The sequence below is a fragment of the Oncorhynchus clarkii genome, chromosome 8 (assembly GCF_045791955.1).
Source record: "Oncorhynchus clarkii lewisi isolate Uvic-CL-2024 chromosome 8, UVic_Ocla_1.0, whole genome shotgun sequence".
NCBI classification, from domain to species: domain Eukaryota; kingdom Metazoa; phylum Chordata; class Actinopteri; order Salmoniformes; family Salmonidae; genus Oncorhynchus; species Oncorhynchus clarkii.
The window spans coordinates 25,340,809-25,364,529 of NC_092154.1; the positions used below are offsets into that span (position 1 = coordinate 25,340,809).

The following is a 23,721-nucleotide window of genomic DNA, read 5'->3' on the forward strand; positions in this document are numbered from 1 at the left end:
ACATACAAGGTTAGACCATGACATTATACATTCATATAGAACAGTTTTATGACAGCTTTACCGGCAGGCGACGCGTCTCAGGCGTGTAACGTGTAACCCTGTAACGTGTAGCCCTGTAACGTGTAGCCCTGTAACGTGTAACCCTGTAACGTGTAGCCCTGTAACGTGTAGCCCTGTAACGTGTAACCGTGTAACCCTGTAACGTGTAACCCTGTAACGTGTAACCGTGTAACGTGTAACCGTGTAACGTGTAACCCTGTAACGTGTAACCGTGTAACCCTGTAACGTGTAACCCTGTAACGTGTAACCCTGTAACGTGTAACCGTGTAACGTGTAACCGTGTAACCCTGTAACGTGTAACCCTGTAACGTGTAACCCTGTAACGTGTAACCGTGTAACCCTGTAACGTGTAACCGTGGGTCCATCAAACACCACTCCTGTCAGATGCTCCATGTGTAGCAAATGAAGTGGGAAAAGTCCAAATCAATGCAAAATGGATTTACAATTATAGAATGAAGTTGGCTAAATGAGAAGGAGAAGGCTACAATGATCAACCAACAGGTTGTTCAATATGAATGTAGACAAGGACACAGGGAGTGCAGTATAGTAGTCTCAATTAGCCTAGTGCAGCTAGCTAGATTCTTTACATCAAGTTGATGCAGTCAAGACAGACACTACCAGATGAGATAAAAGAACCTATTGCAGAAACAAGTTTAACTTGCGCAAGTCGGTTTGGCTACTTTGTCTCTCTCCCTCTGTGTCAGACAAACCGACCCCTGCTCCTCTCGCGTCCCTACCCCAACATCTGTGCAGAAACACACTCCTCTACTGAGTCACACAATCAATTCCCCATTGAAGATTAACAAAATATATATACACTGCTCAAAAGAATAAAGGGAACACTAAAATAACACATCCTAGATCTGAATGAATGAAATATTCTTATTAAATACTTTTTTGAATGTGCTGACAACAAAATCACACAAAAAATGATCAATGGAAATCAAATGGATCTGCAAACAGCTAGTTAGTATTTTATTACCAAATTAAGCTAACTCGTGTTAGCCACTAATGCTAATCGCTAGTTAGCTATATGAATAAATATGAATAAAGATTTCATGTAGCCAAAGATTATAGGTTCCCCTAGGAAACACTGAACATCACTTTGGTTCCTACCCTGTCACAATAACTCGTCCATGGCATTTTCATTCGTTGTCATGTCAAACACTGTATTCAAAGTGTCCACTATTATTTATAGTCTAACTATAGAATTAAAATAAACATTAAATTCAGTTTTCACAATTCCTGACATTTAATCCTAGTAAAAATTCCCTGTTTTAGGTCAATTAGGATCACCACTTCATTTTAAGAATGTGAAATGTCAGAATAATAGTAGAGAGAATCATTTCTTTCAGCTTTTATTTCTTTCATCACATTCCCAGTGGGTCAGAAGTTTACATACTCAATTAGTATTTGGTAGCATTGCCTTTAAATTGTTTAACTTGAGTCAAACGTTTTGGGTAGCCTTCCACAAGCTTCCCACAATAAGTTGGGTGAATTTTGGCCCATTCCTCCTGACAGAGCTGGTGTAACTGAGTCAGGTTTATAGGCATCCTTGCTCGCACATGCTTTTTCAGTTCTGCCCACAAATTTTCTATAGGATTGAGGTCAGGGCTTTGTGATGGCCACTCCAATACCTTGACTTTGTTGTCCTTAAGCCATTTTGCCACAACTTCGGAAGTATGCTTGGGGTCATTGTCCATTTGGAAGACCCATTTGCGACCAAGCTTAAAATTCCTGACTGATATCTTGAAATGTTGCTTCAATATATTCACATAATTTTCCTACCTCATGATGCCATCTATTCTGTGACGTGCACCAGTCCCTCCTGTAGCAAAGCACCCCCACAACATGATGCTGCCACCCCCGTGCTTCACGGTTGGGATGGTGTTCTTCGGCTTGCAAGCCTCCCCCTTTTCCACCAAACATAACAATTGTCATTATGGCCAAACAGTTCTATTTTTGTTTCATCAGACCAGAGGACATTTCTCCAAAAAGTACGATCTTTGTCCCCAAACCATAGTCTGCCTTTTTTATGGCAGTTTTGGAGCAGTGGCGTCTTCCTTGCTGAGTGGCCTTTCAGGTTATGTCGATATAGGACTTGTTTTTACTGTGGATATAGATACTTTTGTACCTGTTTCTTCCAGCATCTTCACAAGGTCCTCTGCTGTTGTTCTAGAATTGATTTTCACTTTCCGCACCAAAGTATGTTCATCTCTAGAAGACAGAACGCGTCTCCTTCCTGAGCGGTATGACGGCTGCGTGGTCCCATGGTGTTTATGCTTGCGTACTATTGTTATTACAGATGAACAAGGTACCTTCAGGCGTTTGGAAATTGCTCCCAAGGATGAACCAGACTTGTGAAGGTCTACAATTTTTTTTCTGAGGTCTTGGCTGATTTCTTTTGATTTTCCCATGATGTCAAGCAAAAAAAAATGAGTTTGAAGGAAGGCCTTGAAATAATTCCACAGGTACACCTCCAATTGACTCAAATGATTAGCCTATTAGTCAATTAGCCTATCAGAAGCTTCTAAAGCCATGACATCATTTTCTGGAATTTTCCAAGCTGTTTAAAGGCACAGTCAACTTAGTGTATGCAAACTTCTGACCCACTGAAATTGTGAAATAGTGAATTATAAGTGAAATAATCTGTCAGTAAATAATTGTTGTAAAAATTACTTGTGTCATGCACAAAGTAGATGTCCTAACCGACTTGCCAAAACTATAGTTTGTTAACAAGAAATTTGTGGAGTGTTTGAAAAACGAGTTAATGACTCCAACCTAAGTGTATGTCAACTTCTGACTTCAACTGTATATAGAGAGACGGGAGAGAGAGAGAGTATATATCGAGAGACGAGAGAGAGAGAGAGGAGAGAGAGTATATATCGAGAGACGGGGGAGAGAGAAAGAGAGAGAGAGAGAGAGAGAGAAGATAAGCAGAGAGAGAGAGACACAGAGAGAGAGAGAAGATGGAGAGCCACAGAGACAGAGAGACACACAGAGAGTAGACAGATGGAGAGACACACAGAGACACAGAGAGAGAGAAGATAAACAGAGAGACAGAGAGAGAGAAGACAGAGACTGAGACAGAGACAGAGAGGTCATGAGCAAGTGAGCTCCTGCATTTTTCAGCATGTTATTGGAAAAATATAGATTTGGAGTTGGATAAACTTAGATTTTTTTTAGGCAGGGACATGTACAGGATTCTACCCTCCACAGCATAACCTTCACTCCAGATCAAAACTCAAAAACCTGCAACCTGATTTTGGACAGAATTACGGAATTACCTGGAAGGCCCAAGCTATACAGCAAATGCTCTGGCAAACAAACAGAAAACACCATCCAACCTGGAACTGAGTGAGTAATGTTTAGTCTGAAGCCATATTTTATATTCAAAAGCCAAGAAGAGAAATACATTACAATGATATATTTGACATTATTAGGACTGAATGCTGAGTTGGATACCAAGCCTGCTAGGACAAGGAGTTGGACTACCAAGCCTGCTAGGACAAGGAGTTGGACTACCAAGCCTGCTAGGACAAGGAGTTGGACTACCAAGCCTGCTAGGACAAGGAGTTGGACTACCAAGCCTGCTAGGACAAGGAGTTGGACTACCAAGCCTGCTAGGACAAGGAGTTGGACTAGCAAGCCTGCTAGGACAAGGAGTTGGACTAGCAATCTTGCTAGGACAAGGAGCTGGACTATCATGGGGCGGCAGGTAGCCTAGTGGTTAGAGTGTTGGACTAGTAAGCCTGCTAGGACAAGGAGTTGGACTACCAAGCCTGCTAGGACAAGGAGTTGGACTACCAAGCCTGCTAGGACAAGGAGATGGACTACCAAGCCTGCTAGGACAAGGAGATACAGCTTCAATTAGCACTGACGTGTCAAGTGAGAGGAGTCAGAGCCCTTTAGCCCAACAACAGGAGAATCAAACAGGCTACTCCATCCAAATGCAGAGGGATTTGAATCTGTCTCCTGCAGTTCAGAGGTAAATAAAATACATTACCCTCTGTATGTAAAAATTATGATAAAAAATGATAAAAAAGAGTGCAAAATGGAAAATCAAGAGACACTTTTTGCTGACTTATAAAAATGAGAACATAAGCAACTTGATCTTCCACACAGACCATCCCCTGGCATGGCACAGTGCTATATTAACACACTACCTCTCTGTTAAGAGGGTGGGTGGGGGGGGGGTTAACGAGGGGTGGAAATTAGAAATGAAATTAGATTAGATTAAATTAGATATTAGGATATTAGACAATGAGGACTCTGAGTCAGCTAATATAAATCTCTATAAATCTGGAACAGTATTGGTACAGGGCAACCCCAACAGTTTCAGCTGGACTTTCACCTAATCAAAGAATTAGCCCAGCAGGAGAAGCTCTCCCTTGAGAAAGATACCCCCACCCCCACCCCGGGCGGGTCAGACCAGACCTCTTCATTATATAACACCACAGACGAGCAACCCCAAGCTGAAAGTCAACCTCCCAGCACAGAATACTACTCCCTCATTGAAATGAAGGTTAAATTCACCCAGCTGGAGGTAAGGCAGGTGGAGCTGGAACAGCAGGTGATTACACTCCAGTCAGCACAGACCCAGACAACAGTCCAGCACAACAACATCCCCTTAACCAGACCTGGAAAGCTGATGGAGAGAGACATATCTGCACTCTGGACTGTAGTGAGACAACATCTACAGGAGAAAGAGCAGGAGCAGGAGAAGAACTGAGCACTAGAGGAGAGGATCAGATTGCTGGAGGAGAGGGTGAGGGGGATGACGTGTGACAGAGAACAACCTACTAGAGAGAGGTGGCCACCCTCGCAGAGAAGCCAGCAGAACAGCCCACCTGAGCTTCCGAGAAAAGTCTCGACACCATAACAGAACAGTCCACCCCTGACCATAGCGTCGACATCACAGTGGGACAGACAAATGAAGAACCCCAAGCCAAGGGGATCTCACCCCCTCTGAGCACACCCCCTGTCAGCCACCCTGATAGCCCTCCTGACAACCGCCCCACACCCACTGAGGACAAACAAGACACAGATTGTACTCCTTATGGACTCAAATGGGAAATATATACAAGAAAATAATATTTTTCCCCAACACCGTGTCTAAACCCTGATGTCCAAACACCCAGCGCCCCCTAGACCTTCTCTCTGAGGACCAACTAGGGTCACCCAGCCACATAATAACACACACAGGCACAAACGACCTGAGAGCAGAGCAGGAAAGGGTGGCCACAGCACTCAAGGTAGTGATTGAAAAAGCTTCTACTTTCCCCAACGCACAAGTGGTTATCTCCACCCTGCTACCACAAAAAGACTTCCACCCTGCTACCATACAGCAGGTAAACGCAAGTATTTCCCCTGACTGTGGTGACGCATACCCTCCCCCATATGCCCCACTAGCCACAACTATGACAACATAACCAACAAAAACGGGTCACAACTCCTGCAGCTCTATCGCACGCTGAGTATGTACATAGTCAATGGTAGGCTTCAAGAGGACTCCTATGGTAGGTACACCTATAACTCATCGCTTGGCAGTAGTTCTGTAGACTACTTTATCACTGACCTCAACCCAGAGTCTCTCAGAGCGTTCACAGTCAGTCCACTGACACCCCAGACCACAGCAAAATCACAGTCTACTTGAACAGAGCAATACTCAATCATGAGGCATCAAAGCGAAAGGAACTGAATAATATGAAGAAACACTATAGATGGAAGGAATGTAGTTTGGAAACCTACCAAAAAACAATTGGGCAACAACAAATTCAATCCCTTTGTAACGGCCGTTGTTGGTGGAAGAAGGTGAGGACCAAGGTGCAGCGTGGTATGTGTCCATATTTATTAAATGAACACGGAAATAACAAATTAACAAAGAGAAACGACCGAAAACAGTTCTGGCTGGTGCAGACACACACCAGAAAACAGAAAACAATCACCCACGAATCACAATAGAAAACAGGCTCCCTAAATATGGTTCTCAATCAGGGACAACAATTGACAGCTGTCTCTGATTGAGAACCATACCAGGCCAAACACAGAAATAGCAAATCATAGAAAAACTAACATAGACAACCCACCCAACTCACGCCCTGACCATACTAAAACAAAGACATAACCCAAAAAGGTTTGTGGTGTGGATGGTATCCTCAATGAAATGATCAAATATACAGACAACAAATTCCTATTGGCTATACTAAAACTCTTTAACATCATCCTTAGCTCTGGCATCTTTCCCAATATTTGGAACCAAGGAACCAAGGACCGCAATCCACAAAAGTGGAGACAAATTTAACCCCAATAACCATGGGATATGTGTCAACAGCAACCTTGGGAAAATCCTCTGCATTATCATTAACAGCAGACTCGTACATTTCCTCAGTGAAAATAATGTACTGAGCAAATGTCAAATTGGCTTTTTGCTAAATTATCGTACGACAGACCACGCATTCACCCTGCACACATTAATTGACAAACAAACAAACCAAAACAAAACAAAGCAAAGTCTTCTCATGCTTGTTGATTTCAAAAAAGCCTTCGACTCAATTTGGCATGAGGGTCTGCTATACAAATTGATGGAAAGTGGTGTTGGGGGGAAAAACATACGACATTAAAAAATGAATGTACACAAACAACAAGTGTGCGGTATAAATATGCAAAAAACACATGCATTTCTTCCCACAGGGCCATGGGGTGAGACAGGGATGCAGCTTAAGCCACACTCTCATCAGCACATATATCAACGAATTGGCGATGGCACTAGAAAAGTCTGCAGCACCCGGCCTCACCCTACTAGAATCTGAAGTCAAGTGTCTATTGATAATCTGGTGCTTCTGTCACCAACCAAGGAGAACCTACAGCAGCACCTAGATCTTCTGCACAGATTCTGCCAGACCTGGGCCCTGACAGTAAATCTCAGTAAGACAAAAATAATGGTGTTCCAAAAAAGGTCCAGTTGCCACGACCTGAGAGACAAGGCAAGAAGGGCATTCTATGCCATCAAAAGGAACATAAAATTCGACATACCAATTAGGATCTGGCAAAAAACACTTGAGTCAGTTATAGAACCCATTGCCCTTTATGGTTGTGAGGTCTGGGGTCCGCTCACCAACCAAGAATTCACAAAATGGGACAAACACTAAATTGAGACTCAGCATGCAGAATTCTGCAAAACATATCCTCTGAGGACAACATAATACACCAAATAATGCATGCAGAGCAGATTTTGGCCGATACCCACTAATGATCAAAATCTAGAAAAGAGACGTTCAATTCTACAACCACCTAAAAGGAAGCGATTCCCAAACCTTCCGTAACAAAGCCATCAGTGATGTACTTATTAAGTAAACTACTTATTAAGATAAGGTGGACTGTCTGTATTTCCAGACAGAAAAGAGGTAGATAAATTAGCTGGGACAAACTGACAAGAAAATAAAACGAAACAACCTCACAAAACATTTGATTTATCGAGCCGGCAGAAAGCTTTTGGATAAACACAAAAGGAATTGCTCTGGGTTGTCAAGACTCGTAAAGCATTTGTGCGACGTGGAAAAATAAACTGGAGCGGAGGCTGCTGAGCTTTCAAGAGTTTACAGATGAGGCAGGGCTGAAGACAAAGTAAATGCTAAATGGGTGTTTATTCATGTCCCAGTGCTCGTGTAACTCTGAAAACATCCCTGTGTGTGTGTGTGTGTGTGTGTGTGTGTGTGTGTGTGTGTGTGTGTCTGACGTACTATGTTACACTGCCCCAAGTTCCCACAGATAAATACAGTGAACATCATCAACCTAACTGATGCAGCAAACTATGGTATCACTCAATATTTTTCTCTAGGCTTTAGGCCTACATCAAGACTTAGATAAGAAACAGAACACCAACTTTTGCCCAAATCCTCCATTGACACCAAATGTAAGTCTGCCAGCCTGGCCAGATCACACAAAGCTAAATGTAAGTCTGCCAGCCTGGCCAGATAACACAAAGCTAAATGTAAGTCTGCCAGCCTGGGCAGATCACAGAAAGCTAAATGTAAGTCTGCCAGCCTGGCCAGATAACACAAAGCTAAATGTAAGTCTGCCAGCCTGGCCAGATCACACAAAGCTAAATGTAAGTCTGCCAGCCTGGCCAGATAACACAAAGCTAAATGTAAGTCTGCCAGCCTGGCCAGATAACACAAAGCTAAATGTAAGTCTGCCAGCCTGGCCAGATAACACAAAGCTAAATGTAAGTCTGCCAGCCTGGCCAGAACACACAAAGCTAAATGTAAGTCTGCCAGCCTGGCCAGATCACACAAAGCTAAATGTAAGTCTGCCAGCCTGGCCAGATCTCACAAAGCTAAATGTAAGTCTGCCAGCCTGGCCAGATCACACAAAGCTAAATGTAAGTCTGCCAGCCTGGCCAGATAACACAAAGCTAAATGTAAGTCTGCCAGCCTGGCCAGATAACACAAAGCTAAATGTAAGTCTGGCCAGCCTGGCCAGATAACACAAAGCTAAATGTAAGTCTGCCAGCCTGGCCAGATAACACAAAGCTAAATGTAAGTCTGCCAGCCTGGCCAGATCACACAAAGCTAAATGTAAGTCTGGCCAGCCTGGCCAGATAACACAAAGCTAAATGTAAGTCTGCCAGCCTGGCCAGATCACACAAAGCTAAATGTAAGTGTGCCAGCCTGGCCAGATAACACAAAGCTAAATGTGAATAAGCACAGAAACATATTTAACTGCACTCAATGGCTAAGCTGTTGCGTAGTCACCATGTTTATGCAAGCATTTGACGCATTCCCTACTAGGAAGTCTGCAGAACCCCTCCATTCTGAGGCTATTTCTGACTTCAGGTCTCAGTTCAGTAGCTAAATATACCCTGGTGCCTACCTATTACCTGTACCCTTGTCTTACACTGGGCTAACCCACAGAGACTCTATGAGTCATACTGTTGCATCCCCCCAGGGCCTGTCTGCCTGGCTATACAGGACCGGATGTAATGCTACATGAATGAATGGTGTGAGGAACTAGTTTATAACATGCTACTGAGAATGATGTTCCTAACCCAACCTGAGCATGTAAGATGATGTTGCAGGAGATTTCCATAACACTACCAGGCTCATCATCACTGTAGTCCAGCTCAATAGGCCTGATTAACCTTGGCTGGATGGATCCGGTCTCTCTCTCTCAGCAGTGACAACAGTGACCAGTTAAAGGCCATTGTAGGGTAAAGTTAAAACAAACGGTCCCTCTGCTACTTCACAGCTAATAAAGGTCTACACTCCACCACAAAGCACAGAGGGCAGGTCAGACCATTGCACTGTACAGTACGTCCTGGTCTCACTCACTCACTCTCGCTCGCACGCACGCACACACGCATACACACACACACACACACACACACACACACACACACACACACACACACACACACACACACACAAACACACACACACACACACACACACTCCTCTAGCACAGCTGCATCCAGCTGGTCCCATCAGCCTCTCTCCCTCTCTCCTTCCCAACATTCATCAATTTATAGATTTTCCACTTGTATCCATGTCGGGGGCCTGGAGCCGGATGTTGCAATGCTCCTCCTCATTGTGATAAGTGACTGACTGAGCAACAACACAGCCCTTTGAGTTACACAGAGCAGGAACACACTGGACTTAAACAACAAACACTAGTGGAATTCAATCCAATCTGGATCCTAGCCTGGACTTCAAATCAAATCTTTCCCATGGACAAATAAACCACAGAATGGTTTGCGATACTGTAAAACCACAGAGCTATTAGCTAGGTAGACTCCCCATCACAGGTAGAACTACATGAGCATGGGCTGTCATTTGTAAAGGAATCCAATTGCCTGAACATAGCTACAGAGGGTCCAGCAGAACTACAACCCTAATCTAGTTCCCAGCCGTGTCATACTCTGAAACACAGCGTATCTCCATGTGCACCACAGCGTCTATGTTTTCCCCATGTCTCCCTTTCTATACAGGAGGTCTCAGGGAGTTTCCACTAGACTCTGAGGAACATATATTATCAACATGACTAAATGGCTTGGCATTAGGACTGAACCACATGTATTTGTCATTCCTTACAAATTGTTATCAGACGGTTCTATAAAACCCAGTGCTAAACAGTCTTTCAGGAGGAAGCCATTTTGATCCAGTCTACATGAGCTTACATGATGACAGCATCAGAGCTGTGTTGATCTCTGTGTTTGAGGTGATCAGCTATCTACTGCGAGAGCTACTCAGGTGACCAGTAAAGCATGCCAACTCTGTTCCAGACAAGCCTGCCACCTGGTGCTCCGGCCCAGAATGCATTCCACAGAGCTCTGAAACAGAATGGCATGGCTCCAGAAAGATATGGCATTACAATGTTACAACAACAAGAACATAGCAGGGTTGGGTTGGATAGGCTCACCCCTACCCCCACAGCCTCCCTCCCTCCCCCCATTACCATCCACCTCTCTTCCCAGCCTGACTGACAGCCCCACAGCGTCTTCCCTGATCCACAGCTGGTAGCCTAAGTGGTTGGAAACTAGGTAGGGGCGTGTGTGTGTGTGTGTGTGTGTGTGTGTGTGTGTGTGTGTGTGTGTGTGTGTGTGTGTGTGCGTGCGTGTGTGTGTGTGTGCATGAGTGCGTGCATTCGTGTGTCTGTGTATGCCTGTTTGTGCTTCATGCCTGTCAGGGCTGTGGCCCAGCATCTGTGACTGTGCCCCCCAGGGCCCAGAGGCAGCGCCAGTCACCCTGCAGGGCCGGAGTCTGACGATGTGATGACACATAGCGACGCCCTGCCATGTGCGTCAGCAGCCAAGAACACACACACATATCTCCTCCTCCCTCTCTTACTCTTCCCACCCTGGCTTGTCTCCATATTTCTCTCATTGTATTTCTCTCATTCTCTGCCACTAAATATTAAAAAGCTTTGGACAAAAACCAATAGTTCAACTCAAAACAACATTTGACTAAATTGGAGGGTTTTACTGCACAAATCCAATCACAAGAGGTAAGACAATCAATACATATCCTTATCAAAAAGACAATCAATACATATCCTTATTAAAAAGACAGTCAATACATATCCTTATCAAAAAGACAATCAATACATATCCTTATCAAAAAGATGGTCGATACATATCCTTATTAAAAAGACAGTCAATGCATATCCTTATCAAAAAGATGGTCGATACATATCCTTATCAAAAAGACAATCAATACATATCCTTATTAAAAAGACAGTCAATACATATCCTTATCGAAAAGACAGTCAATACATATCCTTATTAAAAAGACAGTCAATACATATCCTTATCAAAAAGACAGTCAATACATATCCTTATCAAAAAGATGGTCGATACATATCCTTATCAAAAAGACAATCAATACATATCCTTATTAAAAAGACAGTCAATACATATCCTTATCGAAAAGACAGTCAATACATATCCTTATCGAAAAGACAGTCAATACATATCCTTATCAAAAAAGACAATCAATACATATCCTTATTAAAAAGACAGTCAATACATATCCTTATCAAAAAGACAATCAATACATATCCTTATCAAAAAGATGGTCGATACATATCCTTATTAAAAAGACAGTCAATGCATATCCTTATCAAAAAGATGGTCGATACATATCCTTATCAAAAAGACAATCAATACATATCCTTATTAAAAAGACAGTCAATACATATCCTTATCGAAAAGACAGTCAATACATATCCTTATTAAAAAGACAGTCAATACATATCCTTATCAAAAAGACAGTCAATACATATCCTTATCAAAAAGATGGTCAATACATATCCTTATCAAAAAGACAATCAATACATATCCTTATTAAAAAGACAGTCAATACATATCCTTATCAAAAAGACAGTCAATACATATCCTTATCAAAAAGACAGTCAATACATATCCTTATTAAAAAGACAGTCAATACATATCCTTATCAAAAAGACAGTCAATACATATCCTTATCAAAAAGATGGTCGATACATATCCTTGTCAAAAAGACAATCAATACATATCCTTATTAAAAAGACAGTCAATACATATCCTTATCAAAAAGACAGTCAATACATAGCCTTATCAAAAAGATGGTCGATACATATCCTTATCAAAAAGACAATCAATACATATCCTTATTAAAAAGACAGTCAATACATATCCTTATCAAAAAGACAATCAATACATATCCTTATCAAAAAGACAGTCAATACATATTCTTATCAAAAAGACAGTCAATACATATCCTTATCAAAAAGATGGTCGATACATATCCTTATCAAAAAGACAGTCAATACATATCCTTATCAAAAAGACAGTCAATACATATCCTTATCGAAAAGACAGTCAATACATATCCTTATCAAAAAGACAGTCAATACGTATCCTTATCAAAAAGACAGTCAATACATATCCTTATCGAAAAGACAGTCAATACATATCCTTATCGAAAAGATGGTCGATACATATCCTTATCAAAAAGACAGTCAATACATATCCTTATCAAAAAGACAGTCAATACATATCCTTATCAAAAAGACAGTCAATACATATCCTTATCAAAAAGATGGTCGATACATATCCTTATCAAAAAGATGGTCAATACATATCCTTATCAAAAAGACAGTCAATACATATCCTTATCAAAAAGACAGTCAATACATATCCTTATCAAAAAGACAGTCAATACATATCCTTATCGAAAAGACAGTCAATACATATCCTTATCAAAAAGATGGTCGATACATATCCTTATCAAAAAGACAGTCAATACATATCCTTATCAAAAAGACAGTCAATACATATCCTTATCAAAAAGACAGTCAATACATATCCTTATCAAAAAGACGGTCGATACATATCCTTATCGAAAAGACAGCCAATACATATCCTTATCAAAAAGACGGTCGATACATATCCTTATCGAAAAGACAGCCAATACATATCCTTATCAAAAAGACAGTCAATACATATCCTTATCAAAAAGACAGTCAATACATATCCTTATCAAAAAGATGGTTGATACATATCCTTATCAAAAAGACAGTCAATACATATCCTTATCAAAAAGACAGTCAATACATATCCTTATCAAAAAGATGGTCGATACATATCCTTATCAAAAAGACAGTCAATACATATCATTATCAAAAAGACAGTCAATACATATCCTTATCAAAAAGACGGTCGATACATATCCTTATCGAAAAGACAGCCAATACATATCCTTATCAAAAAGACGGTCGATACATATCCTTATCGAAAAGACAGCCAATACATATCCTTATTAAAAAGACAGTCAATACATATCCTTATCAAAAAGACAATTAAATACATATCCTTATCAAAAAGATGGTCGATACATATCCTTATCAAAAAGACAGTCAATACATATCCTTATCAAAAAGACAGTCTTATGGAAACTAGTTAGGAGCTGTGAATGGCAGCTCCTCAGAGTCAGTATGTGTGTGTGTATAGTGTGCAGTCGTGCATCAGTGTGTGTGTTAATATGATATACTGTATGTCTGTCTCAGGAAGCTGTTATTCAGGACCTAGGAGAGCTCACACACACGCACGCACGCACGCACGCGCACACACACACACACACACACACACACACACACACACACACACACAACTCCCAGAGGTGAAGGTTGTGAGTGCGAGCCACTTCCTGTCGCTGCTCTGTGGAGGTGATTATGGTCTGGCTATCAGCCCTGGGCCAGAGGGATGCTCACTCACTGGATATTTCCATCTACTTTCCCTCACACAGGAGCAGGGCAGGAAGCTGCCAGCACACGCACACGCACACACACATGCACACACACAGACATGTGTGCGTAGACAAGTCTTGGGCGGGCCACTTAGGTCCAAACAGTAGAAAAATAAAAATAATGTTTGGGACAAAAATATATAAACGGATAGAAAGTATGTTGAAGAGATAATGGACAAAGATAATGCAGGAAATTAGGATTAAAACAGCATTGTTCTCTCTCAGCTCCATGAAAAAATGGATAGAATTGCAGGACATTTACTTTAAAACAGCACCCCTGCCAAGACAGGGACCTTTAAAATGTTCTTTCCCAGGGCCCGGACCAAATGCAGCCTGCCGAAAGACCAACACCCATTACCACAGGCCCACCCCCCCATCCACACCTACCACCTAAGCCATTTTTTGATCCAGAAGAAACCCTGCTCTTATCCAACAAATACTTCAGAAAACTCTGCCATATCCTCCACTACCAGCACAATACCATGACTCCCTTACAGCTGAAAACATCTGCTATCTCCAGTCAATACGTTCCAATAATACAATCATTTGGTGGGTGCTTATATTTGTCTACTGGAAAGATTCAATATCATTAAAAACTACATCATGAAGCACCCCGTGAAAAGCCTAAAGCCATGAGTAGCTGTGGCTGAGTATGTGTGGTGTGTTTGAGAGCTGTCCCATATTTGCTTCCCCCGGAAGCATTTGTTGTGGAATCAGCAGCGCGGTGTGACCTTGTGACCTTCGCGTCACAGACATTGCAGGGTATGACAATAACAAGGCGTGCACACACACACACACAGCCTGTACATACACACTTTATACCACAGTAACCGAAGATGGAAAAACCTAGCATTATAATTATTCTACAACAAGGTAGTAGTAGTACAGTATGTGCATGATATTATGGAGAATTGACCAGTTTTGTATTTTTTGTATAGTTGATACTAGTTTGTTTGTGATTTACTGTACAAGGGAACATAAGATTGAGGTGTCCGGTTTGTGGCAGACCGCATCCAGAATGTGACCTCTATAACAGGTCAGTCTCCACAGATAGAGCCTTGTCACCATCATAAGAAGCATACACATAGCACCTGAGAGGATTCTGATTCAATCACTAGCTGTCTGGTGTTCTTGAGCTTTCGTGATAGAGTGAACCAAACGGAATTGTAAAGGTATCTCTCTCTCTCTCTCTCTCTCTCCACAGATTTGGTGTTTGCAGTTACTGAGTTTGTGTACAAACTATAGACATGGTACAGCAACAGGACTCCTGAGGCTAATAATTAACCAGTGTGTGTGTGTGTGTGTGTGTGTGTGTGTGTGTGTGTGTGTGTGTGTGTGTGTGTGTGTGTGTGTGTGTAGCTGCACATCATCCATTGCAACAACATTAGCACAAGCTAGATAATCTTTCAACCCAGAAGACAGACTGCAAGTTGTTCTCAGATATCACCAGAAATACAATAAAAAACAGATTTGTTATTCAGTTTATTAATGACTTGTTCCCAGGTCGTTGAGATAGCTAAGCAAATACAGCAATGTGTTTTTCATTAGAATGATTTGTCATTTCATTAGGAACCAGACCGTCAAGGATGATTTGAGTCAGATCTCTTGTAAGCCTTTTCCCACGGTCACTAAACGCCAACTCTAACACACATCCACTCAAACAGACAGCGTTCTTCATCTACTGTCATTCATTTGTTCAGCTTGACGACATTTCAGCTCTGTTTTATTTGTTATTAATCTGATTGAAAGTTTGCAGAGAAAGTGTCAGAGACTGTCTGCACGAGATGAATGGGACCCGTACAGGTATTTTATTTTTGCTTCCTCAGATAATGACCCATATCAAACAATTGTCTGCTATGTCTTCTCAGAGCGTGGTGGGGTGCACTGTGCCCATTGACAGCCAGCGATGAACCCAGAACAGGTTCATTAGAGAGCTCTAATGAGTGATCACTCAAATCAAGCGGTAATATACTAGAATCATTTTGACCAGGTGTACCTAGGTGTACCTGTATCGCCCTGGAATGTCAGATACTTATACTGTCATCTGAAGGGTAGAGCAGGGTGTTATGTAACTAATCACGGCTGGAGGTTGGATGTTAATGGCTGTCTCTCCTCCCATTACCTGAGGCTAAAGCTTCATGAGTTTGGTAAAGTGTAGGCCTACCGTGTGTGTGTGTGCCTGGGGGATGTGTGAGTGACTTCAGTATAATATGAGTGAATAAGACTATGAGAGAGAGCACAATATGACTGTGCATTCAGCATGAGTGTTAGTTTGCGTGCGTGCATGCGTGTGTGTGTGTGTGTGTGTGTGTGTGAGATGGTGCACAGCGGACCAACATCTATTAGTCCCCAACGTACCGATCAGTCTCTTTAGCTCAGCTCACCACGATGGTCACTCCTATTGTCATACACACGCACACACACACACACACACCCCTTCCCTCTCTAAATCCCTTCAGCCCCAACACGAAGGTCACTTCTATTACCGTTCAACCGTGTCTCCAGGCAAGAGTGAGCAGCACAGGCTCCCAGAGGAATAACTTACAGCGTCAACAAGGAAGTAAAAAACAAAACAGGAGGATCTGCTGTTCACAACAAACAGAGTACGATAAGTGGTTGTGAAAGTATTTCTACTGAACAAAAATATAAATACAACAATTTAAACTAATTTACTGAGTTACAGTTCACATAAGGAAATCAGTCAAATGAAATAAATTAATTAGGCCCTAGCTGTGGGTCAGCCTGGGAGACAGTTTTTCCCCACAAAAAGGCTTTATTACAGACATAAACACTCCTCAGTTTCATCAGCTGGTCTCAGACGATCCCACAGGTGAAGAAGCAGGATGTGGAGGTCCTGGGCTGGCGTGGTTACACGTGGTCTGCAGTTGTGAGGCCGGTTGGACATATTGCCAGATTCTCTAAAACAATGTTGAAGGCGGCTTAAGGAAGAGAAATGAACATTTAGTTCTCTGGTAACAGCTCTGGTGGACATTCCTGCAGTCAGCATGCCAATTGCACGCTCCCTCAAAACTTGAGACATCTGTGGCATTGTGTTGTGTGACAAAACTGCACATTTCAGTATGGCCTTTTATTGTCCCCAGAACAGGGTGTACCTGTGTAATGGTCATGCTGTTTAAGCAGCTTCTTGATATACCAGCACCTGTCAGGTAGATGGATTATCTTGCCAAAGGAGAAATGTTCACTAACAGGGATGTAAACACATTTAGAGAAATAAGCTTTTTGTGTGTAGGGAAAAATTATGGGATCTTTTATTTCAGCTCATGCAACATGGACCTACACTTTACATGTTGCGTTTATATTTGTGTCCAGTGTAATTAGACGCAATACTTTGTGAATTGTGAAGAAATAAAATAACAAACCGTTTTCAGTTAGAAAGCCAGAAGGGAAGGAAAATAAATTACCTTTCCTATCTAACTCTCTCATCCTGGCAAGATGCTATTACCATAATATATTATAGAGAGAGAAAGCAATGAAAAAGGCCCAGCAAACCCTTACAAGCTGGCATCTTTGAAGACCAATTACGCTATATATTTGCAAATGTCTTCTAAAGGGCATTCTGGACTTTGTTGTCAAAGCAAAGGCTCCTCGTTTTCTTTAAGGAGATAGGGAGAAGAGAGAGAGATGGAGACGGAGAGAGAGAAGAAGAGCGAGTCAGAGAGAGCGAGAACTGGAGGGAGAGAGCGGTGAGAGAGAGACAATAAGAGTCTGATCCATTCTCTGAAACTCTGGTGGAGAGATATATGGGGATTTATTTACAACCTTGGGTAACAGCACAAACACATCTCACTGCTGCGTCCACCTAACCGATTGACTGAGAACTGCCATCAATAATCCACAGCCTATTATACACAGCAGCATAATGTAAAAGATGCTTGACTCATCGCTGTGCAGATGTGCATATTTATACAGATGTAGGATCTTAATTTGAGCCAGTCTCCCATAGCAGGACAATCTTGCAGCAACAGGAAATATGAATTATTATGTGGATTCTAATTAATGGCCATTTTTGTTACGATTTAAAACATTTTCGTAAGGGATTTCAAAATGGAAATTACAAACTTTAGAAGCCTTTTTAAACCTCAAACACATTACAAGTTTAAAATGTCCTGTGTTGGAAAGTTATCCTGCAACAGGGTGATCAAATTAAGATCCTACATCTGTAGGACCAGAGGGGACCATCAGCAGCTCTTTCCTTCTCCGCATCAGAGAAAATTATGTGAGGAAAGAACTCTGATTCTGCTGCCCAGACAAACACAGATTTCTCCTCAATGTCCTAAATCTGCCCCCATTGGTAAAGTAAACACAACGCAGTCTCCTTGCTCTGTCCAAACCCAGCCTTCTATAGTACCTGGTGTAGAAGAGACAGCAATGAGACAGTGATGGCACCATTGTCCTCTAACAGGGACACTTAGAGTAAATATCAACAGTGGATTTAATCCAGCAGGCATCTGCAGCCTAGAGGATGAGAAAGCATTGTTTTGTTGGACATGAAGTGAGAAATCTCAGGCATGGTGCGGGTGTTGAGAATTCAGCAGGGACAAAGCGGGGACACAGACACAGAGAAAGAGAGAGAGAGAGAGAGAGACAGTGAGAGAGAGAGAGAGAGAGAGAGAGAGAGAGAGAGAGAGAGAGAGAGATACAGTGAGAGAGAGAGAGAGAGAGAGAGAGAGAGAGAGAGAGAGAGACAGTGAGAGAGAGAGAGAAAGACAGTGAGAGAGAGAGAGAAAGACAGTGAGAGAGAGAGAGAGAGAAAGACAGTGAGAGAGAGAGAGAGAGAGAGAGAGAGAGAGAGAGAGAGAGAGAGAGAGAGAGAGAGACAGGAGTGACATAAGCAGTGAATGGGAGGACCTAAACCCTTGGCACAAGGCAGGACAAACCCTTTCCGGACCTCAGTCAGTGTCAGAGATGAAACAGGGATTATAGATTTTATCGATCTCATTCATTCACAATGCCTTTGAGTTTTCTAAAATGGTCTCAACAACTCCCCTAAAGAGTAGGAAACTTACCCAGTCACTGAAGATGGCCACGCAGGAATTCTATTACATTCTTCACATATACAGTAACCTTTGAGGTGCTAACTCGGATGGAACTTTGTTGTGTTTGGTCAAACCAGTCTTTAAAACTGCACATTGATAGTCACTCCCATACATGGATATTGCATTGTAACCACAAGGCTTCAAAACAAAAAGCCCAAGTCTCTGTGTGTATCCTCGCTGGCTAACTCAATAAAGTGGAGACGGAGGAATGTTAATGCTTTTCTGCTGCAAAACCATCAGCACTTTTTCTGTTCCCGCCACCCCATAAATGTTGTTCAGAGAGCAACCGTCTGATACAGCACTCTTAACACAGTGTCTTGTTACCCAGATACTGTTTCAGCTAATCTCCTTAAACTTTGGCCAACCTTGCAGCAGACAGGATCATAGGGTAGGGGGTCGACGCACACAGAGTACTTAGTCTAAGTAAACTATCCATGCGGCACAAAAGGCCATACTTGTAGCTGGGCACATAAAAGTGATATGCCCATATAAAGTAGAAACGACGGGTTACATAACCGCTAACCTCACATTTAGATTCCTTACAATGTTGTCAGGAAACTTGGGATCTTCAGAGAGGAACTGACCGGTCAGGGGGTCACCCCCAGCTCCAGTTTTTCCCCATTAATCAGCTATTTTCTTCCGCTACATCCTTGTTTCGGACATTCCATTAATAGCCAACTTCGTCCTTCCATTAAGGAGGAAACTTTCCATTGGTGTTGCATTTCTGAGCCCTCTCCCTTTCAACACCCTGGCTGTAATAGTGTATGGGGCAGAGGACACACTAGTCTAGGGTCTAGCCAACACATTGCCTTTCAGAGACTCCCCTTCTGATCCAAGGTGTTCTCTCACCCCAGCTAAAGCTGCTATCAGACACTAAAACCTACACAATTGGGTCGTTCCTTTTAAATAGTGTAACTACTTTTTAAATGTTTATTTCACCTTATTGTAACATTGGCATAAAGAGCACATGTTCACGTGGATAAAAAACACTTTTTCCCCATCTCAAGAAAAAAAAAAAAAAGACTAGAATGAGTCCCAAATAAAGTAACAGGGTTGACCGTAACAGGATTAATGACTTCATCTTACACCAGCCATAAATCTCCTTGTAACTGGAAAAATGGAAGCTTGTTGTGTGCAACAGGAAGGGGCAATTGAATGCAAGCTTCACAAAAAAAATAAAATAAAAATTAACATAATGATAGCCTGTCTATCTATGGGTAGACCTGTTCTGCTCGATCTGCTCAGTTTCCCACCAGTAAACTGATAGAAAGTGTAGAACCGGCTCACCTGATTATACACTGTGATTTGACTATAACATGTTCAATGTTCCTTTAGAAATAAATATTTTAAAAAGTTGTAGTTTCACCATATTAAAAGGAGAGTTCAGCTCACATAACAGGGTTGACCTTAAAATGAGGAACAGGTTGTTGTTTTTGGACCTTAAAATGAATCACTAATAACATTAAATAAATAATAACGTTTAGAAATGACTTTACCATGATGGTGAAAACATTTTGGGGTTAAGTGGGTTCAAATCTTCCTAGGAGTCACAGAGTGTACACTGAGACACATCAAAATGCTGAATTATGGCACTTTGTCTTTATTCATATAACAAATCTGATTTATTAGAATTTCCACGTGGTCTATAGCACTTTGTTTAATAAAACAGGCTTTTAAAATGCAAAATTTGTGCACAAATACTGACTTAATATATCAAAAGGGATGGCATTTTGTGAAACGACCCACTTACATTCTCAACAGGAACGTGTTGCAGCATTCAAAGGACAAAGAAAATAACCTTGTAGAAGAAAACAGAGAAGGCGCAACACGTCAGTCTCCTGAACTCTCCCTGTCAACTGCAATGCCATGTCAGTCAGTCCCCGTCGCCCTGGTTATGAATCATACTCAGACTCCTCCACTGTACCTTGACATTTCCAAGCTGACGATCAATACCATGGATTGTGAAAAGGCCCTGAGCAGTGAAGGACTATAGGAAAAGGTCTGTGGCACACAGGTGGAAGGGATTCCACCCTTACAGCCATTTAGTATTAGTCTTGGAGGTGCTCTGGCTCAAACAACCTTCAGCTCTACAAGTGGCTGTGTCTCACCCCAAGTCCTGGAAACAGTCTGCAGCCTCAGCGGCGAGGACATTCAGAGATAAATCACGTAGTTAGAACTTGGAACTGAGAGGGCCAACAATGACACTCCAAATTCCATTGCAGTCCACTGGGGCTTTAGGACTGACTGATTTTCCATCCCCACTCCCCAGACAGACTTAACTATTAATAGAAACAAGCTAATAACACTACGTAGCTATAAATAGTCATGATTCATTACGGAGGGCTTTCCATCAAGGTAATCTTATCACAGAAACTTGAATTGATTCTGGCCCGGGTCCACAAACAGAAACTACGCTTCACTCGTCGTGGCCAACAAGGGTCAAGCAATTTGAGGGCGAGGCAAATCAGGAAGAAAAACAGACAGGGAAACATCCAGGTTCTGTTGGGCTGATTTCTTCCTGGTAGATCAGTCAGCAGAAGCAGAGGTACTGAATGGTGTCTCCTTGTCAGGCTGGTGTTAAGGTTCAGCATGGCTCATTATATAGAGGGAAATGGAATGGTGATGCTTATACTGGTTGTCATGGCAGCACATGTATGTTTTATGCATATTGATGTCCCTCAAGTCATGTGATCCCACTCTCCGTAGGGAAGACCTTTAAACAAGTTAACATTCTCAAGACCGCAGGCCCAGACGGATTACCAGGACGTGTACTCAGAACATGCGCTGACCAGCTGGCAAGTGTCTTTGCTGACATTTTCAACCTCTCCCTGACCCAGTTGGTAATACCTACAGGTTTCAAGCAGACCACCATGTGCCCAAGAATGCCAAGGTAACCTGTGTAAATGACTATCGCCCCATAGCAATCACATCTGTAGCCATGAAATGCTTTGAATGGCTCACATCAACACCATCATCCCAGACACCCTGGACCCACTCTAATTCACATACCCCCGCCAACAGATCCACAGACGACACAACCTTTTTTGCACTCCAGACTTCCCTTTCCCACCTGGACAAAAGGAACACCTACGTGAGATTGCTGTTCACCGACTACAGCTCAGCGTTCAACACCATAAACTAAGGACCCTGGGATTAAACACCTCCCTGTGCAACTGGATCCTGGACTTCCTGACTGGCCGCCCCCAGGTGGTAAGGGTAGGCAACAACACATCCGCCACGCTGACCCTCAACACGGGGGGCCCCTCATGGGTGCGTGCTTAGTTTGCCGACAACATGAAAGTGGTAGGCCTGATCACCGATGAGACAGCCTACAAGGAGGAGGTCAGAGACCTGGCAGTGCGGTGCCAGTACAACAACCTCTCCTTCAACATCAGAAAGACACAGGAGTTTATCGTGGATTAGAGGAAACGGAGGGCCCGAGGACGCCTCCATTCACATCGACCGGGCTGTAGAGAAGCGGGTCGAGAACTGTAAGTTCCTTGGTGTCCACATCACTAAGGACCTGTCATGACCCAAAACACACAAACACAGTCATGAAGAGGGCACGACAACGCCTCTTCCCCATCAGGAGGCTGAAAAGATTTGGCATGGGCCCTCAGATCCTCAAAACGTTCTACAGCTGCACCATTGAGAGCATCTTGATTGGCTGCATCACCACCTGGTATGTCAACTGCTTGGAATCTGACCGCAAGGCGCTACAGAGGGTAGAGCATATGGCCCAGTACATTGCCCTTTTTTTTGTTGCACTTACTCTCCTGCACTGGCTCTCTCTTGCACTGGCTCTCTTACTCTCACACATACTAAAGTGACACTCCCACATACACACACACACTACATATGCTCACACACACAAAAATGCATGCATATTGAAACCACACACACGCGCACACACACACACTACATACGCGCACACACACACACTACATATGCTCACACACACTCACACACACAAAAATGCATGCGTATTGATGCCATGCACGCACACACACACACACACACACGGTGCTCCAGCTCTGTTTATTAGCTATCCTGATTACCTAGTCACTTTTACCTCTACATAATACCTCAATTACCTAATACCCCAGCACATTGACTGGGTACTCCTTGTATATAGCCTTATTACTTTGTGTTCATATTTTGTGTTACTATATCCTTTTCTATTTGCTCATTTTCTTACTTTTTAACTCTTAATTGTTGGGAAAGTGCTAGCAAGCATTTCACGGTAAAGTCCACACCTGTTGTATCCGACGCATGTGACAAATAACATTTGATTTGATATGTGACTGGGATGGGTGATAGATCACCTTTAGCCTGTCGCTGTACTGGAGGAATGGCTTCTGTATGCATCTGTCACACAGCATAAGGCTCAAAGAAGCGGGGTGGTCAACCAGCTAATGTCTCTCCTCTGACTGACGCAGGCTGGGGAATGGGGCTGGGTTGGGGCAAGGATTTTATTTTTATTTATTTATTTTACCTTTATTTTACTAGGCAAGTCAGTTAAGAACAAATTCTTATTTTCAATGACGGCCTAGGAACAGTGGGTTAACTGCCTGTTCAGGGGCAGAACGACAGATTTGTACGTTGTCAGCTCGGGGATTTGAACTTGCAACCTTTCGGTTACTAGTCCAACGCTCTAACCACTAGGCTACCCTGCCGCCCCGCCCCCTCAGGATGAGGACAGTGTGGGGTACGAGGACAGCCCGAGAGACATGATACCCATCAGCAGACCAGATAAATGGAGAAAATGGCTGCCAGGCATCCACAGAGTGGATGCAGTAGGTCAGAGAGATATTTGCTGT

General features: G+C 42.6%; 1 protein-coding gene and 1 long non-coding RNA gene across 3 annotated transcripts in view; one reads left to right on the forward strand and one right to left on the reverse strand.

Moving 5' to 3' along the window:
* Positions 1-23,721, reverse strand: part of LOC139415168 (calcipressin-2-like) — a 136,812-nt gene that overhangs the window by 108,122 nt on the left and 4,969 nt on the right. The gene's annotated exons all lie outside the window — the stretch shown is intronic.
* Positions 14,645-15,435, forward strand: LOC139415169 (uncharacterized). The gene is made up of 3 exons (XR_011634945.1): positions 14,645-14,717; positions 14,817-14,880; positions 15,049-15,435. It is a non-coding gene; the product is annotated as an uncharacterized lncRNA (long non-coding RNA).